The 17,856-nt window shown below is 58.5% G+C and overlaps 1 protein-coding gene across 3 annotated transcripts in view; it reads left to right on the top strand.

The window, feature by feature from the left end:
• Nucleotides 1-17,856, top strand: part of KCNAB2 (potassium voltage-gated channel subfamily A regulatory beta subunit 2) — a 96,703-nt gene that overhangs the window by 8,932 nt on the left and 69,915 nt on the right. The window contains exon 1 of one of the 3 annotated variants that reach the window (XM_022598824.3): nucleotides 14,099-14,229. The exons of the other annotated variants lie outside the window; for them this stretch is intronic. The gene's annotated coding sequence lies outside the window, so the exon portion shown is untranslated. Of the gene's footprint in view, nucleotides 1-14,098; nucleotides 14,230-17,856 lie in introns of those variants that run through there. 3 annotated transcript variants of the gene reach the window in all.

The following is a 17,856-nucleotide window of genomic DNA, read 5'->3' as shown; positions in this document are numbered from 1 at the left end:
TTATGGGGCTTTATTTCATTTATTACTGTGGGGCTGGGGCCCCTGGGCTCCTCCAGCCAACAGTCCTCAGGAAAGTCCCTTCAGGCTTCTTACTCTTTGACACATGTGGTCCAGCCTGTTTGTCTTGAGAGGGAAACTGGGGCTCGGGGAGGAATCATACTTGTTGGCAACTTGGGGCCACCATGCAGCTCTCTGACCGCCAGCCTGTGTTCACTCCCTGAGCAGCCCTCACCAGCATCCTGTAGGTCTCTCTGAGCAACACTCCAGAATGGTCTTTGCTGTTGACATCCGGTCCCTCCTAGAGCGTGTGCCCCATAAGGACGGGGTGCGTCTGTCCCGTCACCTCTGTACCCCCAGCTCAGCCCTTGGGCAGGCGCGTGGCAGAAGCAGCCTCAGCAACGATCAGGAACGATGGACTCTCCCAGAAGGTAGAACAGGGTAGGAAACAGCTCGTGTAAGGCCCACCCACCCCCGCAAGCTGGAGCCACCCTCTGCGGAGCTGGGAACGGATGGGGCACCCTGGCCTACAGGCTAGTGGCTGCCACCTGACTCGGGATGATCAGAGAAGGGAAACCCCTGGGCAAGAACCAAACCTTGTGCCAAATCCTCCCTGGGACCTCCTCCGTACATCAGACCATTTTCGGGGTGCTCCCGCATCCCCCAACCCAGGCCTCCCCGCTTCCTAAGCCAGACGGCCCATGCTTGGTCCTCCGGAGGGATGCTCATTTCCCTGTACATGTGGGTGAATACTGCTGGTGCAGAGGCAGGACCACTAGGCCTGTCACCCTCCCTTTAAGCCCGAGGAACACTAGCCTGACCCAGGCTGATTTCCCCAACTTCCAAGAGCCCATGGTCCTTTGAGCCAGCGCTTCACAAGCGTCGGACGGCTGCCCTTGCCTCCCATCCCCTCACAGCATTGATGTCAAGGGCTCGGAGCTGCGAGGAGGTGATGTTACAGTCCTGGCAATCCTCCACTCATCCTTTCTGTGTGAGGCTTCACTCCAGGAATGAAGTCCTAGCACCGGCCCTGGTGCTGCCTGCAGGCAGGACAGGTCTCCCGCCTCCCCTTCAGTCCACTCGTCCACCCCAGGAACCTTCAGAGGCCCTGCTTGGAGGAGCTACCTGGTGAGCTTTGGATCCTTGAGCTGAAGCCGTGGGACCAAGCCTGGGCTCCCTGGAAGCAGGCAGTGGCCGTCCCCGCCGTGGGCTCCCTCATTCCATCTCCCCCAGGCTGGCCACCCCACTGACAGATTCTCCGCAAAGTATCTTATCCCCAGGGCACAATCCTGCCACACTCCGAACAACAGGCAATGCCCCAGGGAGGGCAGAGCAGCCGTGGCCTCTGCGGCCTGGCACCCAGCCAAAGATGGCAGTCAGCAAGGATGCACCCCTGCAGCTGAGGGCAAGACACAGCCCGGTGCTCAGAGCCTGTGTGCTGAGGCAGCTCCAGTGCGGGGGCGGGCATCGTAGGCTGGCGGCCACAGGCTCCCAGCCACCTGGCATCTGGACAGATGGGCTGTGTCCTGCAGCCCGGCAGCCTCCCCGAACAGACTGCATGCTCAGTGCCCAGCAGCCGCGTTCATGTGTTTATAGCAGAGCCACTTAATTACGTGAAGTTAATTCCTTCTAACTGCAGAAGCCGTCCTAGGGCATCCAGATTGAGTGGTCCCAAGCGGCAGGCAGAGAAGGCCATGGTCCCGTGAGCAGGTTTCCATGGGAGCAGGGGACCTCCAGGAAGGAGGCTGGACGGCTGAAAGCCTTTGCCCAACAGCAGGAAGGAGGCAGGCAGTTCATACGATGCTGGTGGTGGTGGTGATGGTGATGGTGACGGTGATGGTGATGGTGGTGATGAGGGCAACGATCATGCTGGTCATGACAACAGTGATGACGTTGATGGCGGGTATGAGGAGGGGTAGGATAATTGCTGTCCTATCATTATTTGTATCAGCAGCCGCCATTGGTCTGGGATCTGCTCTGTCAGGCTCTTGCTTAAACCTTACAAGCATTTACTCTTAACCCTCCAGCCACCCCAGGAGTAGGTGCTTCATGGGTGAGAACATGCTTGACCTCAGGTCACACAGCCAGCAGAGGACCCTGGGCCCCATATCGCCTTGTTAATGGGATGGATGCTCACACTTGGCCTCGCCCCTGGGCTGGGGTCGCCAGGATTCCTGGTAAGAGGAAACCGCAATAAAGGTCCAGCCCAGCCCTCAGCTCAGTGCTGGCAGAGCCCCACTGGATCCTTTCTTTCCCTGCCTCATTTACGCAGACCCTCCCACCAGAAGGGGGTCACGGAGTCTGAGGCAGAAAGAGTGCGGTTGGGAGGCGGGACCCCTCCCCACTCTCCTGTATGCTTTCCCCTCCCGCCTGCAGAATCGTGGGACCCTCCTCTTCCCCCACTCACATCACTGCCGGAGACTTTCCCAAACAGGGAGACATCACTGCCAGTGACCGAGTTATAGCCTATTGTTTTCCCCAAAATTCACTGAAACATGATCTCCTTAGGGATTTAGCATCTTTTCACTCTTCCCAATAATGCTGTCTTGAACACGGGTGTACATCTAAGTTTATTTCCTCTCTTGGACGGTTAGGTTACATTATATAAGTAGGATTTCTGGATCCCAAGCTATGGATCTTTATTGCCCAATTACTTTCCCAAAAGATTGTGCCACACATCCCCGAAGCAGCAACGTCTCACTGGAGTAGCTTCTTTACAACCTCACCTGCAATGAGTATTTTCATTTAAAAACGCATTTTTTTTTCCTGTTAATTATATGATTGCAAAGGCACAGTGCCTGATGGCTTTCTTTTGCATCTCTTTTAATTCAGCAGAGCCTTTAATGGATGAGGTGGAATAAAGCTGGCTTTCCGATTGCTAGTGTAGTGCTGCATGGGCAAGATATTAATCTTTCATGCCTCTGTCATGTGGCGCCAGCAGCGTAATCCTCTTTGAAATCATTTGTTATTTATTCTTACAGTCCCCTGGAGAGCGGGGAGGGCCCCAGGAGCCTGTTCACAAATGCTAATGCAAGGAGGGCTGCAGAAATTTCCCTGCAAACTGCCGCTCCCCTCAAGGTGTGGAACTGAATCAGGGCTGGGGACACAGGCCCCCCCCAGCAAAAGGAGACACATCACCCCAGTCTCTGCCTCCATCACTATGCCTCCTTCCCTGCATCTGTGTCTTTTCCTCTTTCAGGGAAACCTGTCATTGGATGTAGGGTCCACCCTGATCCAGGATGACCTGACCTTAATTACATCTGCAAAGACCCTTTTGCCTCGTAAGGTCCTGTTCACTAATACCAGGAACCGGGACTCTGACATATATTTGGGGTGCGGGGGGCACAATTTGAGCCACCACAGCAGGTTTCTGCCATTGATTCCCCACCACCACCCCCAGGGCCCCCTCCAGAAGCTCCTATGGCTTTCTTTCTGGTCTGCTGATTCTTCCCCCTTGGCAGGGACTGCATGTTGGGTGTTACTGGCTAAGGGGTACGAGTGGGATTATGGGGTGTGGACCTGGGGTCGAGCTGGGTCGAGTCGGACCCCCTCTCTGGAAAGCCAGCAGTTACACCCGGAGCCGGGGCCCGCAATGAGGAGTGGGGTCCAGTATGGGGTCACCCTGGCCATACCTGCCAGCGTACTTAGAGGGCAGAGCCCCCTTCCTGGCCTCAGAGTGGTGGGCCCGGCAGCCTGGGGAGGCTTCATGGAGCTCACCTGTGGGTGACAAGGTGAGCAGGTGAGACAGCGCGGCGTGTCCCATCGAGGGCAGATGGGAGGTGCTCAGATAGGACCCCGTTTTCAGGATGCCAGCCTGTGCCTCCCCCGGGGAGGGACGGGTTTGTGCTACAGCCTTTAGGGGCCCAGTATCCCTCAGACACGCTGCCTGGCGAGCGACCTTCTTCTCAGGCTCCTGATTCCCTCTGCAGATGGCACCAAGGTCTGTCCCTCAACTTCTTCTAAGGGTCACTGCGGAAATCCCCGTAAAGCCCAGGGGTCCAGCACCACCGTGTATGCGATCACGCGGAGTTTGGGGGATCAGCTGCAGACAGTCAGCCTTATGCTGTGCCAGGCACTGTGCCATCTACAGGGGAGGGGCCTGGCTGGACACGGTGACCAGAGGCCCCTGCACGGGGCTGGCCAGAAGTAGGTGGCCCCCGTGCCCATGGCCCACCACCAGCCCCCCAATGTTACTGCAGAAACTCGTAGCAGCAGGCAAGATGGGAACACCCACGGCTCCCGAGGTCCTCCCTTCCCGGCACCCTGCTTGGAGGGCCTCTCGGGGTGTAGGTTGTCCAAGGCTCCAGAGAGGAAGAGACCCCACCAGCCCTGGGGGAGGGCCGAGTGTCCAGGGACTGCTTGGTGGCACAAGAGGGCGCCAACGTGTCCACTTGGACTAGAGAGACAGACTCTGAGGCTGCCTGTCTGGGGGACACCAGGGTGCCGGCCTCTCCCTCCTGCTCCCAGCCTGGGGGGTAAGCGGTTAAAACCTACCCCCCTGCCCGGGCCAAAGGAAGCAGCTTGGAGCTGCTCCCTCCATGTGCCATCTGCCGAGAGCTGGGCCGTCTCTGCTCCCTCCTGTGTCAGCTGCTGAGTCAGGCTTTGAATCATCACGGGGTCACAGCCCTAATCACTGGCAAGGGGTGCTTCTTCCTCCCTGCCCCCTGCCCCCCAAACTCTGTGTTTTCTTCCCACCGTGGCTCAGTTCAAAAGACCTCGGCCCGGCTCTGATAGGAGATGCGGCATTTCTCTGTCCCTCTTACTGCGGATGCCCCTCAAGGAGTGGGGAAAACCAGGACCACTTAACGGGGAGGGGAAGCGCGTGCTCGGACCTCCCCCCCCACCTCCCGCAGTCCCTCGGCTCACTGGTTATCACGCTCAGAGGCGGATACAGAGGTTCTGTCTCTGACGCCCCAGCCAGGTACTCGCGGCACTGCAGCCGCGGCCGAGGGGCTGGAGATGCCGCAGGCATGCTGACCGCAGGGTGTCCCGGACTCAGTGCCACCCGTGGGTGCTGCCTGGAGTCCTCTGGGATTGCACGACCGCCCCCCAGGGAGCTGGTGAATGTGGGGGGCTGGGAGCCGCCACCTCACCCGGACCCCCTCACCGGCACCAGTGGGGAGGGAATCTTGGAGGTGGGCCATTAAGACCTGCAGCTTGTCTTCTATTTGGCGTGAAGGACTGGGCTTGGGTTTCGTAAGGGAAAGGCCCTTGGGAAAGGCTTGGGTTAGGAAAGGCCCTTGGGAAAGGGCTTGGGTTGGGAATCCTCGAGGTGGGCCATTAAGACCTGCAGCTTGTCTTCTATTTGGCGTGAAGGACAGGGCTTGGGTTTCATAAGGGAAAGGCCCTCACGGGCAGTCAGCCGAGTCCCGATCCTGCAGCAGGAAGCCCCCCTTGTCCCCCTGACACTGGTCAGCTCTGGGGACAGGTGGCTCTGGTTCTGTTGTTCTTTATCTTTAAGAACCTCTCCCCTCTGAGGGACAAGGTCCAGATACCAGAACAGGCGAGAAATGCTCTCGGTGTGAAAAGAGAGCTGGGGCGGTGGAGTGTGGGCGACACAGCTCTGTCCCACGGCACACCCCCAACCAGTTCTCACGCTGCATGTGGCCCCCTGACCCCCAGCCTCCACAGAGGGGCTGGTGCATGTGGGGCATTCAGGCCTGGGGCGCTGGGTGAGGAGATGCCTGTTGCCTTGATGGGAGGCCGGCTCCTCCCAGGGAGACAGCCCCGCCCATGGCTCTGGGAGCATCCACTGAGGCAGGAAGTGGGCACAGCCAGGCCCCAGAGGGAGGAAAAGCACCCCTGGGTGCGCTTCATCCCAGGGGAGGTAGGGGCGGGCCCAGCCCCTCTGCCTCCCCCAAAGGTGTGGGACACACTCTCTGAGTCGTGTCTGAGATGTGCTCTGGCTGGACGTTTGGGTCGCCCAGATGGCTCTCAAGTCCTTCTAGCCACCACCCCCCGTACCTGGGGGGGATCCTGGGTCCTTCATCTTCACCTGCTCTGTGGAGCATCTGCTTTTTGGAGCAGGGGGAGGCTCCCCGGGGCTAGCCTGCAGCCACCTGGCACGCGGGCCGTGAGCTTGCAAGTCCTCCCACACACGGGAAGCTCCGGCCACCCTTCTGGCCTGACCTGGGGCGGAGCTTCCGGCCTGAGGGAGGAGAGGCCTTCCCCAGCATCTCCTGGGGAACACGAGCGGCGGCAGACCTCGGGCTGCTTGGCCGATGGGTAGAGTGGGCCTGTGTGTGCGTGCGTGCATGTGTGTGCGTGTATGCACACCTGTGGGTTGTGTGTGTGTGCATGCACACACACACACACCCTTTCCGAGGCACGTGCCCCACCCATACCCTCATCAGAGCTGCTCTCCAGGGCTGGCCTGGAATGCTGCATCCTGCCAGGGTTCTGGTCTCTCCCTAGATTCTCTTGATAAACTTCCTGTAATTGGAGGAACTCTGACATGCTTTCACAAAAGGGGAGGAAAATTAGTTTTAAAGAAAAGAAAGAACTGCGTGACCACCTGGAACTCACTTTTGCCCTGTGGTTCCGCAGTGGAGTCTACATGCCTTCTCCTGGGATTTCTGGGGATGAGACTCTGAGGCTGTGGGTTTCAGGAAGCACTCCCCCTCCTGCACTCAGATGCCTCTGTCTCTCTATCTCTGTCTGTCTCTCTGTCTTTGGCAAGTATTTCCACACTCCAGTCCTTGGCCTTTCATCTGATGCTCTGAGTCATGTGCACACAGCCAGACCTGTTTCAGAGTTTGCATTTCTCTTTCAGCTGGTTAAACTTTTTCTTAAATAAGCTTATTTTGAAATGAAACTTGCCATTCCTGCAATTAAGGGAAAGCCAGCATTACTTATCATAATTCAAAGATAACTGGATAAATAAGTAGATAAATATTAGATTCGAGAACTATCTCAGGTGTGACCAGGACACACAGACTTTGAAAATCCCTGTCTTGGGGATTCCAGAATGAGCCACCGGCTTGTTTTCTGGGAATTGGAGGGTGTTTTGCCTGCCCCTCCCCCTCCGATCATCCCCATTCCCCCTGTTCACAGGTGGAATGCCTGGTCCAGGGTTATTCACGTTCTGAGGGCAAATTGACGAGTCCTTCCTCGTCCCTGCTCCGGTGAATAAAAGAGGTAGAAAAGCCGGGGTGGGGTGGGGGACATCAGCCCCATGTGTCCCCCAGTTGGATTTAGGCAAGAGGGGGAGGTTTTATTGGGGATGAGGGTGCCCAGAGGCTGGGCTGGCATTCGAGTGTCAAAGATTTAAACCAGAAAGCTGCAGGGAGCATTCTTCTCCAGAAATCATCATGGGAGCCTGGGACAAAATGGCATGAGGGGGCGTTAAGAGTGTTGGCTTTGGAGTCGAGTAGACCTGCCCCAGCTCTTTGCTTCTTAGGGCTTTAGCGGAGTAGTTCAGAAGATTCGGACGGTAGAGGTGTTAGTCATGGAATGTGCCGACACCCTCCCCGCTATTGCTGCCCCGGGGGTAACCACTGCAAATAGTGTGGGGTGACCCGTGCAGGACGGGGAAGCAACCACTGCATTGGACCCTGAGGTTGGTGACGTCCCCAGCGGATGGGGAGACACGGCACCCGCCCCAGGGTGGGGCACAGAAGGAACAAGGGCAGGGGCTGCCACAGGTACAGGAGCATGAGGGAACGAGGCAGGCAGGCGTGCCCAAGGCCAGATGTGTGGGAAAGGAGGCAGGCAGGCGTGTGGGAAGCAGCCTGCAAAAGTAGTCAGGCCTGGTTGTGAATGGTTCTGCAGACCAAGCCCAGGTACTGGGCCTGAGGCTGAAGGCCCTGGGCAGCCAGTAAAGGCATGGCCTGATGGATCTGCGGTGGAGAAAGAGGAATGGGACTCTGGTGACAGGTGGTCGACCCGAGGCTGGCAGTGGAGATGGGCAGGAGAGGGAGTGTTCCAGGGGCAGCTATGTGGATGCGGCCAACAGAGTCTGAACCTGGGGCTCAGGCCGGGGGTGCTGGCGGTGCAGCCGTGGGGCTCGTGGGCATGGAGGTGAGAACTGAAGCTCAGAGGGTCATTCGGGGGGGAAGACTCCAGAGCAGCAGTGCTTGGGGGAAGAAGAGCCAGCCTGGGGTGAAGGTGGAGGGCATGATAGAAGTGGAGGTTGTGGAGGTGCTAGAGGTGGTAGAAGTGATGGAGGTGAAGGTCATGGAGGTGAAGGTCATGGAGATGGTAAAGGTGGCGTGTGAGTGTATGTGCATGTTCACACATGCATGTATGTGTGCTCTATGCCCGTGCACACGTGCCCTTGAGATGCCTGGCTCTGTCCTTGTGTTGTGAACCAGGGATCATCCTGGTCGGAGACTCCAGACCTGGTAGAGACTGTCAGTCCAGTGATAGCCTGAGATCCTGACCTGGGCCTCTGCGAACTGCACCCTCCCACCGTGAAACCCCGTGGAGGAGGTGCTGAGCTGCAGGAAGAAGGAACACGCGAGCCATGCAGAGCAGGCGTGACCTGCCTGCGTGCGTTCAGCAATCGCCCCGTCCCGGCAAGAGGGATTCCGCAGGGAATGAGACCAACCCAGTGGCTGCCCTCTGAGCTCACCATCTGGTCAGGGGGACAGCCGGGTGGAGTCACCACAGGTTGGGGTACAAGCTCTGCAGGAAATGCACGTGCTGCTGTGATGGACAGGACATTGGAGAGGGCTTTCCAGAACGACCTCTCTGGAGAAGTGACATCTGAGCAGGGACACAAAGGAAGAGCGTCCCGGGCAGAGGGACGGCACCTGCCAAGCCTCTGTGGCAGGAGAGAGGGGAGGAGCCCGGAGGAAGGCCCCAGCCCCCCACGTGGGTGTCCCACAGGCCCCTCGGACTGGACGCAGCCGCCACCAGGCTCCAGGCTCCCCCAACCTGCTGCACCCACCACTTCCCCCATGTCAGGAGCTGGGGGGGGTCACCCTGCTCCCCTGTCTTCCCCCAGCACCCCACATCCACCCGCCAGCCGGCCTTTGGTCTCCACCTCCCGGCTCGCACCTGCATCGTTGCTGGACTCTTAAGGAGACGCCCCCCTGCCTTTGCCCCCGCCCATCCCAGCCACTCTCATCCTGGAGAGCACGGTTGTCTCACCCCTGTCGGGAGGAGGCCTTTGGTTGTTCCCTCTCTGCCCGTGGCAGCGCAGGGCTGCGGTTCAGAGGAGGGACTCTCAGGGCTGCGCGGGGGCATGGCCAGGCCAATGGAACCGCTCTGAGCCTCCGTTTCCCCAGCCATCACCAGTGGTTGGTAATAAGCAGTACCAACTTCACAGGGTGTGGGGTGAAGGCTGAGTGAGTGAGTGCACGTGAAAGCCTTTATCCCAGCGCATCACACCTCTGCACTCAGTCACTAGCAGCTTGGACTGGTCCCCACCCAGGGATGAGGCCAGAGATGCTGCTCAGGTGGGTGTCTGGTGCCTCATCCCTCCCTGTCACTCAGAGGGCACTCAGATGTCCTGGACCCCCAGCCATTGAAAGGCCAGTGTCATTGCAGGACCCTGAAGGCCCAGTGTCTCCCCAGGACTGATGGGTCACCGTGTCCAGGAGGGTGAGGCAAGGCTGTGGGCCGCAGCAAGAGGCCAGGCGGCCCACCTTGGATGGCGCTTTCCAGGTGCTGCACTGAGGCACCACGAGCTGGGTTTAAAAATACTATGCTTATTTCATCTCAGTGCAGGAGCAAGAAAGAGAACATACAGTCTGTATGAGCAACTCATATCAAAAATAAATGAGACAGAAAGAGTAACCAAAAATAGTATGGCGTCAGAGGCGGCAGGCAGCCTGCGACCGTGGCCAGCTGTCCCCAGCGAACGGCTGGGAGGGCGGCTTTACATGTTTACTAGGAGCAGATTAATCAGGCCTGCGGTCCGATGGTAAATCAGAATGACTAGCCGGTGAATGAGGATTCAGGGCACATAAGACCTCTGTGCCTTCTCCCTCCCAGCACCCCCGCTGAGCAACGGGGTCAGGGGCTCAGCCAGCAGGCAGCATGGGAGTCATCTTGGGGGGATCCCCTTCCTGACCGGAGTGTCCCCACAAAAGGACAGAGCAGAGCTGTGAGTGGGACCCCACTGGGCAGGGTTAGAGAAGCAGAGCTGTGAGTGGGACCCCACTGGGCAGGGTTAGAGAAGCAGAGCTGTGAGTGGGACCCCACTGGGCAGGGTTAGAGAAGCACCTCTTGGGGGTCCCCTTTCCTGCAATGTCCTCAGGGCCACTCGGCTTCCATGAGTCACTGTGGAGCCCTTTCAAACCTCCACACCGCTGGGAGAGAGAGGATCCTTGGGACAGACCATGGAGCCACGTTGTGGATTTGATTAGGCTTTTGCACGTGGCCTGTCTGGGACACTTGGAAAATTTGCATAACATGTCACCCGGGAGGTGTCCCCCAGGGAAAAAAAAAAAGGAGCTTTTCAACCATGAAGGTTTGCATTTCTACGAAGGCTCCGGGAGACCCCTCACCCATGACGTGACCGGGGTGGGCACTGCAGGACGCGGAGCTGAGAGTCCACCAACGGTGAATCCCCCCGGAATGTGACGTGTGGCCCCTCCAGGCACCAGCGTTGACAACTACACCTCCTGTGTTTGCCTCCCCCTCCTCCCCAAGCGAGGTTTTGAACGGGGCTGCAAAATGTTACAAATCACGCTGCCTTTGAAATGGGTCTGCTTCTGGCTATCAGTTATTACACTGGATTACTGTCCAGTCCCCGGAGAGGAGGTTGTGATCTCATACACTGAAAACTCTCAACAGAATCCCAGGGTTGGCTTGAAAGTCACCAAACCACGCAAGCTACACCTGAATGCAGGAGATGAACAGAATGACAGTGACCAAGAGTGCGCATGGGGCCCAGGCAGAGTGCTCCGTGCAGCGACCTCACTTAACTGAGGCACCACTCGAAGAGAGGCAACGGCCGAGACTTGGGCCCGGGAAACAGGTGTGGGCTCACGGGGGCAGAGGCGGGGTCCAGCAGCAGAGGTCTGTTGCTCCAAAGGCTGTGTGCCTGAAGCCCCTGTTGCTCCAGGACGGAGGTGTAGCCTTCTAGAGGCCGAGGTAACTCCTAGAACAGGGATCCGCAAACCTTTTCTACAAAGGGTCAGAGAATAATTGTTTTAGCCTTTCAGGCAGTGCAGCTCTATCCCAGCTCCTCAGTGCTGCCACGTGGCGTGAAAGCAGTCGTGGCCGATACGTGAATAAGTGTTCTGGCCCGAATGTTTGTGTCCCCCAAAATTCATGTGTTGAAGCCCTAACTCCCAGTGGTATGCCGTTTGCCTTTGGGAGGTGATTGGGTTTAGATGAGGCCCTGAGGGTGGGGTCCCATGATGGGTTGGTGCCTTTATAAGAAGAGGAAGAGACCAGAGCAAGCTCGTTCTCTGCCTGTGAGGACACGGGGAGAAGGTGGCCATCCTCAAGCCAGGAAGAAGTGCTCACAGACACTGAATCTGCCAGCACCTGGATCTCGGACTTCCACCCTCTAGAACTTTGAGAAAAATGTCTGTTATTGAAGTCCCCCCCCAACCCCATCTGTGGCGTTTTGTTATGGAGGCCCAGCAGTACATGAGCATGGCTCTGTACCAATGAAGCAGTATTGATGACACTGAAATTTGAATTTTTTATAATTTTTACGTCCCATGAAATATTCTTCTTTTGTTTTTCTTCCAACCACTTAAAAAACGTGAAAACCATCCTTAGCTCCCAGGCCCGGGAACAGAGGTGGGCCCTGTGGGTAGAAGTTACAAGGATGCTGATTTAAAATCAACATGAAAGGGCTTCCCTGGTGGCGCAGTGGTTGAGAGTCCGCCTGCCGATGCAGTGGACGCGGGTTCGTGCCCCGGTCCGGGAGGATCCCACATGCCCACATGGGATCCCTCATCCCACATGAGCGGCTGGGCCCGTGAGCCATGGCCACTGAGCCTGCGCGTCCGGAGCCTGTGCTCCGCAACGGGAGAGGCCACGACAGTGAGAGGCCCGTGTACCGCCAAAAAAAAAAAAAAAAAATCAACATGATAAAGGACATGTTTCATCACTTCGGTCATCCCCAGAGGCCTCACTTGCTTAGAGTTCCCCATGGGGGTTTTGCAGAGGGAGCTGTGTGTCTCTGGAGCCCTGGACCCCGCTCTCTGCCCCGCACACTGGGAGTGTCTAGGATGCACGAACCCAGTCCTCCGCCTACACTCCAGGGACAGGTCCCGGCCCAAAGGAATGTGAGTTACCTTGAGGCAGACCTGTTCAGAGCTTCCTCCGTAAGTTGTGGAAACAGCTAGAATCCCTATGAGGTCCGCACTTACCAGGAGGTAACTTTAGGTGGTCTCAAGACCGTCCTGGCACGCGATCGTGTTCTGTGGTCGAGCTGGGGGGACAGTACAAGACGACTAGCTGCAGGCCACCCCACACAGGCCTCTGAGGTACCACCTCCTGGCCCCGATCCAGCCTGAGAGACCTCCACCCGCACCACTCCTTCTGCTGAAAATGGAGGCAGACTCCTCCATGAAGAACATTCCAGAAGATTCTGTCCCTTTCCACGAGGAAAGCGAAATTCCCTGGATGCCCCTCCCCCCCACCCCAAGACCCTGCTGATAGACCGTGTCCCAGGCCACACCAGCTGGAAGATGATTCAGGAGGTGGGGCATGTGGGCGGCAGTTGGGCCTCTCAGCAGCTGTCTGTCATGTTTATTGATCCAGCTTAAATCTATGGCTCAGATGCATCCACGCAGAAGAGAAGCTGCCCCTCGTCCAAATGAAGTATCCCTAACTTCACAGCCCAGCATTTAGTGGTTGCCTGCCCTCCCAGTCCAAAGGAACTTCTTGAAAAAGCATTGGCAGATACTTGAAGAAATACGATTTACTCTTAGGGGCCAGGAATGAAGTGGCGATTTGAGACCTGACTCACGGTGACCAACAGTGCCAAGCGGCTCGCGAAGTTACAGGCGTTAGTTTGAAATGTCCAACTTCTACCTGCTGCCTGGAGGTGTGTAGGAGCAGTGAGTTAAGTGTGCCTTGTGGACCCACAGGGTCTCCTCCGTGCCGATGGACAGCAGAGGGTACCTGTCCAGAGTCAGGCCCAAGGGGGCTCCAGGGCAGGTGGAGGAAAGTGTCCCAATCTGGAGCCAGACGTACCTGGTTCCTGTTCCAGCTCTGCCACTGATGGGCCTGTGGCCTTGGGTAGCATTTAGTATTCACGGGCCTTGATTGCCGTGTATAAAAGTGCCCTCATCTAAGAGGGTTAAAGACAGCAAGGGCTGTGTGTGGGGGGTCAGCCGTGGGGACTCTCCTCCCGACCCCCCCCACAGGGCCTCTCTTTTTCCCGTTGTCCCTTTGCTCTCCGGCCCCCTCCTGCTCACCCCCCAACAGCTGCTGTCTGCAATCACTTATGAGATGCTCCAGAGCGCCCCAAACTGTTTACTTCTCCCTTCTCTCTCCTCTTTCTTTTCCCCACTGCCCCATCTGTGTCTTAACCCCTCCGGGGGCCCACGGCGGCTACTCCCACTGCAGCCTCAGAGCCCCGTGCCCACCCCACTCCCTGGAACCGTGGGTAAAACCTCCTCCCCAGGGAGGAGGGAGTCCCCCCTCACCCGTCCTCCCAGGCCCCCCCAACACCGCGTCATCTGCTTGCACCTGCTATGTCCTGGCGCGGTGGCGGGACTGGAGATGGGACATGAGTGAGGGACACAGCCCTGCCCCGGGCTTACCGTCCAGTTGGGGGGCATCCTAGCAGTGCCCAGCTCAGAGCACAGCTCTGGAATCGGCCTAGCCCTGGGTTCAAATCCTAGCCATAGGCCTGACCTCTGACTCTCAGGGTCATCATCGATGGAGTGGGGGGAGCAGCAGTAACCCCCCCAGGACTGGGGGGACAATCAAATGAGGGGACGTGGGTAAAAGGTGCGTAGCCCAGCCCGGGCACAAAGCCGGCGCCGATAAGCAGGAACTGTAACATCCCCAGAACTAGCTGGTGGCTGTGTGTCTGTCCCCTCCCCCTCCCCCAGAAAGGGCTCCCCCCACCCTGCCTGCCCAGGGCAGCTGCTGCACTGTCAGGAAGGCCGGGGTGTCTGGGGCCCTCCTCGGAGCACGCCTGGGACTAGAGGCCACACCCCGTCTCGCCGGGGCCCTGGCTAGCTGAGCATCCCCCGCATTGTCGCTTGCTGCCGCCGGCTTCCTGGTCGGCCCCGTGGTCCTGCGGTGTTCACCTTCCACCTCGTACACACCAGGATGGTCTCGTCTCTGGCTGTTCTGACCCAGGAGCAGGTACCCAGGGCGTTTCAGGGACCCTGCTTCCCAGGATGGGTTTTGTGCTTGAGGGGATGGGACCCCGGCTCCCTCTGCAGGGTTTGGGTGCTCCCCTGACGTCCAGGGTTCATCAGGCCAGCAGCCCCCTAGGCCCTGTGCCCCCGCAGGACTGGCTGCAGCCACCCCTGTAGACGCCCTGCTGGACCCAGGCTGAGCCCACGTGGCTGGCTGGCACAGAGGCTGCAGGCATCCTCCCTGAAGGGGACCGGCAGGCCTCCCGTGACCCAGTGACTGCTGGGTGGCAGGCGAGGGGGGCACAGCGGGTGGCACCCAGAGGAGGCATCTGACACAGCTCTGCCTCCGGGGCTGCTGGCTTCTGCTTTCATTCCTGGGGCAAGGAGCTGCCCGGAGATCGAGAGTGCAGCAGGGCCACCTCTGTCCAGCCTGGGAGGTGAGGGCACAGCTGCCAAGGGGCCCCAGCAGGCTCTTGTAGAGGTTCCTGCCCATCCGCTGTCTCCCGGGAGCCCCCAGCCTGGGTTCCCATCTCCGAGTGCAAAGTAGTTTCACAGGCGGAAGGAGTAAGGGTCCCTGCCTTAAAAACAAAACGAGGACCTCCCTGGCGGTCCAACAGTTAAGACTCCGCACTTCCAATGGGGGATGAGGGAGAAGTGCATGTTTGATCCTTGGTTGGGGAGCTAAGATCCCGCATGCAAGGGGGAGGGTGGCCGAGGACCCCTTGAATCCCTTCCCCACCCTGCAGTTCTGTCCGGGAAGGGCGGCCCATGGTCACCACGTGGGTGGGGGTGGTGTCGGGGGAGGGGTGCTCCCTGATGCCTAAGGGGCTCCCTCCCGGCCCGGAAAAGCCCAGCTTCTTGCTGCTTCCCTCCCCGACCTTGCTGCCCTCTCCACTCTGGGCCCCAGCAGGATACTGGTGCAGGCTGTGGTCACCGTGGGGGACCAGGGCGGCGCACGGGGAGGAGGCTGTGAGCTTCCCGGGCTGGGACAGGAGAGCTCTAACGTTTGCTGAATGAATGACCGCAGGGAGGCCTGTGGCCTGGGCCCCCGGGGAAGATTACGGAGATTCCGGAGCACATGCGGGCTTCTGTTTCCTGAGTCTTGCCCTGACCCGCTGCAGCTCACTGCAGCTCAAGTCTTGCCCACACCCTTCCACCTGTGGTCACCAAGATGCAGATGGAGGTGGGGGAGCCGTGGCCAGGGGACGAGGTCCCTCCACCCCGTGAGCCAAGCCTCCATTCCTCTCAGGGAGGGGAGGTGTTTGTCCCCACGACTGGGGGCCTTCGGCTGCTGACCCCAGCAGGCCACCCCACCCCCGCCACCATCACTGTGCACAGCCCTGACATAACCAGGAGCCACAGCGAGGCTTCCCCTCGATCGGAAGGCGCCCAGCCAGTAGGCGCCGGAGCCATGGTGAGGATCTTGGTGGGCTGTACCAGGGGAAAGGCCTTCCACCGTTGCTCTGGGAGAGTTGGGATTTGATTTTTTTTTTACTGTGGAATCAATTCAATTTGATCAGTCCAGCCACGGCTCTGTGTTGGTTGACTCGTTCGTAATCAGGGAACAGGTGCTTGAAGGTTGCTTTGAAAAGATTGAAACTTCCAGTCTGTGATCTTTGTAAGGAATTCTTAATGAGGCATCAGTTAGACGCGTGAACAGACGCCCTGTCGGGCAGTCTTGCCGTGGGCTCTGTGGCTGGTCCAGATGTTTCCACCGTGGTCTGACCACGTGAGGTCCGTGCTTTTTAGTGTTGGGTTGGGGAGGGGTCCCCATGCCGCTCGTCCCGCCGGCTCAGGCCTCAGGAGTTTAGAGGAGAGACTGAGGTTCTCACTGGCCAAGAGCAGCGGGGCGGGGCGGGGTGGGGGGGGTCCTGGCCGTGACCCCCAGCCCCCAGTAACGATTGCACCGTTCTCCCCGCCCCCAGCTCCATCTGAATCTGAGCGAGTTCTGGGTGGTGCTGTTTGGGAGTGTGAGTGTTGGCCTCCAGCCCCTTCCGGCAATTGGGCCTCTCTGTTTGCCCTCCAAGATGACTCCACAGGCAGAACGGACACCCCAAGTGCACGCAGGTTCAGCAGCTCTCGCTCTTTGCCACCCACCTTGCTCACAGGAGAAGAGTTGGCTCCTGTCTCGGAGCTCCTGGCCTCTGGGAGAGAGCGGAAGGGGGTGTTACACAAGCGCCCTTCCGGATATGTGTGGTTTTGAGCAGTTACACCTCTTCCTGTCTCTTCTTGAGGCACCCTGTGGCCGCCGTGGCTCCCACAGGCTTTGGGCCCGTAAAGGGCAGTGGTTTCATGCCGTGTCACAGTCAGAGCCATACCTCAGGGCTTTGGTAGAAGGGATTTACGGGGTTTGAGCAGCAACATGCAAAGTAACATCAGTTTGAGAAGCAGCAGCTTAGGTCCTAGCCCTGGTTCCTGAAGCTTCCGGGGAGATCACCCAACGCCCTTCACACGCCTGTCACACCCACGTGCTGTAAGCCTCTCCTCCCTGGTCCCTCAGTCAGAGCTCACGGAGCATCGGCCATGTGCCTGGCGCTGCTGGGACACGTCAGTGAGCAGAAGAGGCAAAGCCCCTGCCCTGGAGGAGCCGACATCCCTGTGGTCTCAGGGCAAGTGGGGACGGGGTAAAGGTGAGGAACAGTCCATAACTGGGGTCACAGCAGAGTGACCTTCAAGATGGTCTCCGGCGGCCCCGCCTCTTGGTCCTCACCCACTCCATCGTATTAGGGTTGGTCTTTGTGACCAATAAACAAATCCCCTGAGCCTCAGTCAAGAAAGACACGGCAGCTTCTCTCTCTCCATCCCTTGCTCTGGGGGAAGCAAACTGCCTCGGCCTGAGAGATCCAAGGAGTACAGAACTGAGGCCCACTGCATACAGCCTTGTGCAGGAGACACCTAAGAAGAGGAGCTTTCAGAGGAATTCCCTGGCAGCCCAGTGGCTAGTACTCCACGGTCTCACTGCCCAGGTCCTGAGTTCAATCCCTGGTTGGGGAACTAAGATCCCACAAGACGCACGGTGCAGCAAAAAGCAAAGACAAGGAGCATTGAGATGAGATGGTGGCCTCAGCTGACATCCTGCCCACAGCCTCAGGACAGACCCTGAGCCAGACCACCCAGCCAAGTCAGTCCCGGATTCCTGACTCCAAAACTGTGTGAGTAATATCTGTTGTTGTAAGCCGCCAACCCTTGTCAGGTGGCAGCAGACGGCTCATACAGTCTCATTGTTCTTAAGACCTCAGCGATCTAGGGCCAAGCCTTCGGGAAGCTTTGAGCTTCCAGGATGATCCAGAATGAGGATGCAGCCCCAGAGGGCCCCCCGTGACAGCGAGTCATACCTGTGCGTGGCTGGCCACCTCCGTAAGCGATGAGCCTTTTTCTGGGGAGCTGGAGAAGATGAGAAGACTTCTGAGAGCAGGGGAGAGAGGCAGCATGGGAAAAGGAGAGGTTGCCGTGAGTCTCAGGACCCTGAAAAGTGATTTTCTGGAAGGCAGGACCACTGCCTGGGAGCAGGCTGCCTCTGGGGCAGATGCCTCTGTGCAAGAGTGACCTCACCTGCCTTTGGCCCGCGGTGCAAACGTTCAGGAAGGAGTTGTGATCGCGGACTTTCCGAGAGGCACTCCCAGGCCTCGGG

The sequence above is a fragment of the Delphinapterus leucas genome, chromosome 1 (assembly GCF_059928025.1).
Source record: "Delphinapterus leucas isolate spDelLeu-1000000601 "Yukka" chromosome 1, BTC_Dleu_Yukka2, whole genome shotgun sequence".
Lineage (NCBI taxonomy): Eukaryota > Metazoa > Chordata > Mammalia > Artiodactyla > Monodontidae > Delphinapterus > Delphinapterus leucas.
This window is presented reverse-complemented; position numbering and strand designations above follow the sequence as displayed.